Raw genomic sequence first — 6,355 nt, 5'->3', positions numbered from 1 at the left:
ATGTTTTTGGATGCTGGGAGGAAGCCAGAGTACCCGGAGAGAACCCACGCATACACGAGGAGAACATGCAGACTCCACACAGAAATGAAGGGAGTTGAACCTGAACCTGAAAGCCTCTCGCTGTGAGGCGACAGCACTAACCACCACACAACCGTGCAGCCCCCAGAAACAAGTCATTCCACACACACAAAAAAAAGTATATATATATATCATAACAGTGATGAACAAAGACACTTCCATGAAAATTTACCCTACTTAAAGTCGGACAGAACTAGTGTAAAAATATACTCAGTTCAGAATATAGATTGTGGTTCCTTTAAAATCAATTCATATAAAGATTTCCTGGTTCCAAAAATATTGTGTGAAATGTAAAAATAAACAATGATTTGCAAACCATTTAAATTATTTTATTTAATTGAAAATAGTGCAAAGAGGGCCTGCACGGTGGTGTGGTGGTTAGCACCATCTGCCTTTGTACTTTGTGCTGATAACAAGTAGTACAGTTCTTTCCCGTTTAGCCTAGAGGATGCAGCATCAATGATGTCCAAACAAAATGTTAGGTTAGGATTGGTCATACTTCTGGACAGTTTCCACTTCACCCCAGTCTACCCAAAAAGAGCTCAGGCCCAGAAGAGGCACCACAGTTTCTGTTATACTCAGAGTAAGCAATAATATAACTGAGCTACACGGAGAATTCTGATCTTCGTGGTTTTATGTATCCAGAAGTATATCAACACTATATATTAACACTGTCCTATAACAACATGGAAGTCACCTTAACCTCAGACCAAGTCAAATAGAATTTGTCTTTAATTTATCAATTGAATATTCTCTATATATTTATATATTTATAATATATTTACAAATTTTCTAATCTATGATAGATCTATCTTCAGCTGTACAGAACGGACTTGTCATCATATACCTGGACAAAATCTTAAAGTACATACTTACTCAAAAGTTCAACCCTTTAAAAACAACCCTTTACTTGCAGATTTGAAGAAGAAATCTGGAAAAGCAGATCAAATTCTGCTCTCTGAGGCAATTTGGAAAAAAACGAGACCCATCACAATGATGATCAGAATGAGTGAAAGAAGACAAAAATACATGTTTTGATGTAGGTACAGGTACAGGAGAAATGTTGCGACACTAGAATGTGAGATAAGTTTGTTTGACTTTTTTCTGATTAACCTGGAGGTTGAGAACACATGACAGTGTGCTGTCAGAGTCACAACCTGCTCCTCAACTCTACAAAGACAAATTTCAGGAAGAGAAAGGACAATGTCCAGCCACTCACCATCAATGGGGACTGTGTGGAGAGGGTCTCAAGCTTCTGCTTCCTAGGAGTCGACATCAGCGAGGACCTGGCCTGGGCAGCTCACACTGCTGGGCTAGCAATGAATGCCCAAAAGATACTCTACTTCCTGAGGGTTCTCAGGAAGAACTACATCCCTGAGAGACTGTTGGTGTCCTTCTATCGCTGCACATTGGAGACCATCCTGACCTACTGTGTCTGTGCTTGGTTCTCTAGCTGCACAGAAGAAAAATATCCAAGGAATTGTGAAGGCTGCCTAGCGGAGAGTCTCCCCACAATCGAAAAACTGCACAGTTCCTGCCGCCTCAGGAACATTAAAAGGATACTACAGGACTCATCTCACTCTGGACACACTGTTTCAAGGCTCCATGACTGTTTCCAGATCCATGACAACAGGTACAAACAGACTCAGAAACAGTTTCTATCCATCTGCTATGACCTGTTTAAATGCTGCTAGACTAGATAGTTTATCTAGTCCAAATATGTTTACATACATCAGTTAAATCTTAATCACTTTAATCATTTCCATCCACCCATCCAGCACATCCCAGGTTTATGTTTACACAATTAAGGACACGCATGAGCTATCACCTTACCGTGGTGGGGGAGTTTGCATCCCAATGAGTCTGGGAGCTATGTTGCTCAGGGCTTTAAGCCCCTGGTAGGGTCACCCAAGGCAAACAGACCCTAGATGAGGAACCAGACAAAGAACAGCTCAAAAGACCCTCATGATGAAAAATAAATTTGGACAACGTCATCCCTTGCCCGGACGTGGGTCACCGGAGCCAGGCCTGGCACCTGGTGGCCGATCCTGTGCCCATGGGGCTCGGTCGGGGTCCCCCTTCCGAAAGGCTCACTTCCTACGAGGCAGAGGAGCTCTTCTACCCCTGTACATGGGAGGAAACAGGACTGGACATCTGTGAATGGGAAGGTTAACAACAAACCTCCAAAACAACCGAGTGTGAAACTGCAGAACAGATTTGTTCTACTATTGAAAGACTCTGGATCTCTATTGGACGACCATCCATCCCAAAGCAGCAAGGCAAGGACTGAAAACCTGTTGAAAAGTAAAAGGCCACAGGGAAAGCTAAAGGCTGGGCCTCAAACTCTGATTGTGGGTGACTCTGCCGTAAATTATGTACAAAGGATGTGCGGTAAGCACATTAAAGTCCTCTGCTTTCCTAGGGATATGGTTAACAATCTGAAAGAAAGAATTCTTGGAATTGCACATGAATATCCAACTGTGACAAACATCGTTCTACATACAGGGTCAAACGATGTGTCCAAGCAACAATCCGAGGTTCTGAAACGGGACTTCATTGGATTATTAAACACAGTGAGCTCGCTGAATGCAGCTGTATTCATCAGTGGACCTGTACCACCAGTCCGAGGAGGAGAGGAAAGATTCAGCAGGTTGCTGGCACTGAATAAATGGCTTTTATTGGCATGTGCTGACCACTCAGTGCATTTTATTAATAATTTTAACATTTTTTGGGAACGCAGGCATCTTTTTAAGGCAAATGGATTTAATTTTAACAAGTCAGGGGTGAAACTGTTCACTTCCAACATATTTTATTTCCTACGTCATCCATCTGTGCTCGGGGCCAAGGCTGAGATAAACGTGGAGTTATCTCATAGAGAGGAACAAACAAATCCCAGCAGAAACCTTGTGGAAGAACTCCATCTGCCCCCACCCGAGAAGAGCTTTGGAAAGGAGAGACATCAGAGGCAAGAAAAGGGATCCTTATTTGCCCCCAACCCTCTCAACAGCAATGACCAGGACCAGGACCAGAACCTTCCCCTGCCCCCCAAATGATCTGATTTCGTGTCTACTCCCGTCCCGCAGGAGGAAACTAGGCCATTAATATAGAGATTCATGGACAATTGAGAAACTTTTCCAGATGTCAGACTTGCCTTGCTTTGTCTTTGTGCTATAAAGACCTTCTTTGGCCTTCTTTTCCACATCATTTATTGACATCCTGTCGCAAGGATACATCCCGACAATGTTGCCAGGTGAGAAATGTAGTATTATTGTACCAGAAACATAAAATTATCGTATTTTGAGGGAAATTATCGTACACCCGTCATAACCAAAATAACAAGTCTATTTGATGCGTCTAACAGGCACTCACGGCTTTGCATCAGCAGTTGCGTTCGGCTAAATGTCCCCGTAAACAATGACGAGTGGGAACTAATGAGCCAAATCATGAGGCCTGGAGACAAACGCATGCACGTCACTCGTAGCTCACATAGAAAAGCACGATTGTCTTGAAACTTGTCACTTGGAAATTGAAATGCCTTCAGGGTTCACAAAAAAATCCGACAGACAGTTGCGACATTCTGATTACAACCGATTGCAACCACACATTCACAGAATGGTCAAATGATCGTATATGTGATTTTTTTCGGATTATTGATCGTACATCGTACACAGGGCAAAATTATCATACAAATCCGACACATATACACCTGGCAACAGTGCATCCCGATCCCGCAGTGTTTTTTATAGCCGCCCGCTCCCAATGGAGCCCTCTATTCGGATCTACCCCCAAGGCCAATGCAATTTTTGTCCCCCATAAACCCCCCACCAGAGTGCCCAAAGGTTGGCCAGAGCAGCCGAGGCGGCGGCACCCATCCCCACCACTTACTGTCCCTCCCACCGCCATCATGTTCTGTCTCCGCAGTCTGATGTGTGATGTGTGGAGGGTCCGGGCTTATTACAGTCGTGACTTTACCCAGGACAAGCTTGGACCCTGTTTATTAGAAGGTTTTAAAATTTCTGTACTTTTAGGTGACAGAAGGAGAAATGTGTCCCAGTCAAAACACAGAGAGTTGCACTCTAAAAGATCTTTAAATAAAGTAAACATACCTTGTGTGCCACAGACTGCTCCCAAACACAAGGGGGCAAATAATACCTCTAAATCACTTAAGTTGGCTTTATTAAATGTTAGGTCTTTAGCTGGGAAAACATTCTTAATGAATGATTTTATCACTGAGCACACCCTGGATTTTATGTTTTTAACTGAAACTTGGTTGGAACAAAATAACAGTGCTGCTGTTCTTATTGAGTCAACCCCTCCTGGTTACAGTTTTATCAGTGAGGCCAGAGTGAGCAGGAGAGGAGGGGGGGTCGCAGTCTTATTCAATGAATCATTTCAATGTAAGCAGTTATCTCCTGGTAGTTTTCAGTCCTTTGAATATATGGCTATACAGCTGAAGGCCTCACCCAGAGTCCTGTTTCTGAATGTTCACAGGCCCCCTAAATACTGTGCAGATTTTTCTGAAGACCTCAGTGACCTGCTGTCTATGATCTGTGTTGATTTTGACTGTATAATTATTGTTGGTGATTTTAACATCCATATGGACAACCCTCAGGACAGAGGGACTAAAGACCTGAGTAACACTCTGGACAACTTTGGGCTGACTCAGCATATAACAGAGCCCACGCACAATAGGGGGCACCCTCTAGACTTAGTGATCTCTAAGGGTCTGAGCATTTCAAAGATTGCTGTGTCTGATGTGGGCCTGTCTGACCATTCCTGTGTTTTCTTTGAGAGTACGATCTCAGTGCACACAAATGTCTCAACAGCAGTGATCTCAAAACGGCGTATAACTGAAAACAGTAGTGAGATCTTTAACCAGGTCTTCTCTTTAACACCTGCCCTGTCCGGGGGTTCAGTCAGCGAGCTCGTCAGTAGTTTCAATGCTAAAATGTTAAATGTTATGCATAGTATTGCTCCCATTAAGGTGAAGGTTATCTCTGGACGTAAGAAGTCTCGACGGCAAAATTCCACACTGGTGAAAAATGGGAAAAGAGAGTGTCGGAAAGCTGAGCGCAGATGGAGAAAAACAAATGTCCAGGTTCATTAGGACATCTATAAAGAGAAACTTCACTCTTATAATTTACAACTGAGGAATGCAAGGAAATCCTACTTCTCTGACATCATCACCAAAAACAGTCATAATGCTCGGGCCTTATTTGCTACAGTTGACAGGCTAACAAACCCTCCGGTGTCAGTGGGAACTGAACTCCATTCCACCATGGCTTCCAATGACAAAGTCCGAAATATTAGACAAACAGTTGGTACATCAGCAGCAGGTTCAGCAGATGTACCGTGTCCACCGAAAACCGGTTTAAACACCATGACACTATTTCAACCCATTAACAGTAAAGACCTGGAGGACATCTTACGTCACCTGAAGTCCTCCTCTTGCTGTTTAGACATCCTACCAACAGGTTTTTTCAAAGGGGTCTCAAAGATTTTGGAGTCAGACCTGTTACTGATTGTGAACTTGTCTTTAATGTCAGGTGTGTTTCCAGAGCCTCTAAAAACAGCTGTAATTAAACCTCTGCTGAAAAAGGACAATCTTGACAAGACGCAAATGAACAACTACAGGCCCATCTCAAATCTCCCATTTTTAAGTAAGACCCCAAAAAAAGAAGCAATTTTTCAACAGCTTAGTTACTTTTTAACACAAAATAACTGCTATGATATCTTCCAGTCAGGCTTTAGACAGCACCACAGCAATGAGACTGCTCTGACCAAAGTGTTTTATGACATGTCTGAATACAGACGGTGTAAAAATGTCAGTCTCAGTTTTACTGGATCTCAGTGCTGCTTTTGATACTGTTGACCACAATATGACTCAACTGGAGAACTGGGCGGGTCTTTCCGGAACTGTACTAAACTGGTTAATAGACAATCTTCCTGACTGTCATGCCTCAGACATAAAACTGAAATGCCAAGCAACAGAAACAGCCTTTTAGATAAGAATTTTAAAAAAGAATAACAGTTGTTTATCAAAAAGTATGTTATAAAAAAAAAAAAAAAAAAAAGTCTGGTACACTAGTCTATCTTGTCATTTCCATCCATAACTACCTTAAAGAAATGTGAGTATATTCCACTAGCAAGCATTTAATAGCCCACATATAGGCTGACAGATTAGATTTAAATTGCTTAATTTACCATTTACTGTTTGTCCTAATAATGAACAATAATTTCAGAAAGGAAACCACTGAAAAGGCACAAAAAGCTATTT

This window comes from Leuresthes tenuis, unplaced genomic scaffold (assembly GCF_036924035.1).
Source record: "Leuresthes tenuis unplaced genomic scaffold, fLeuTen1.0.hap1 SCAF_7, whole genome shotgun sequence".
Taxonomy (NCBI): Eukaryota; Metazoa; Chordata; class Actinopteri; order Atheriniformes; family Atherinopsidae; genus Leuresthes; species Leuresthes tenuis.
Note: the sequence above shows the minus strand (reverse complement) of the source record.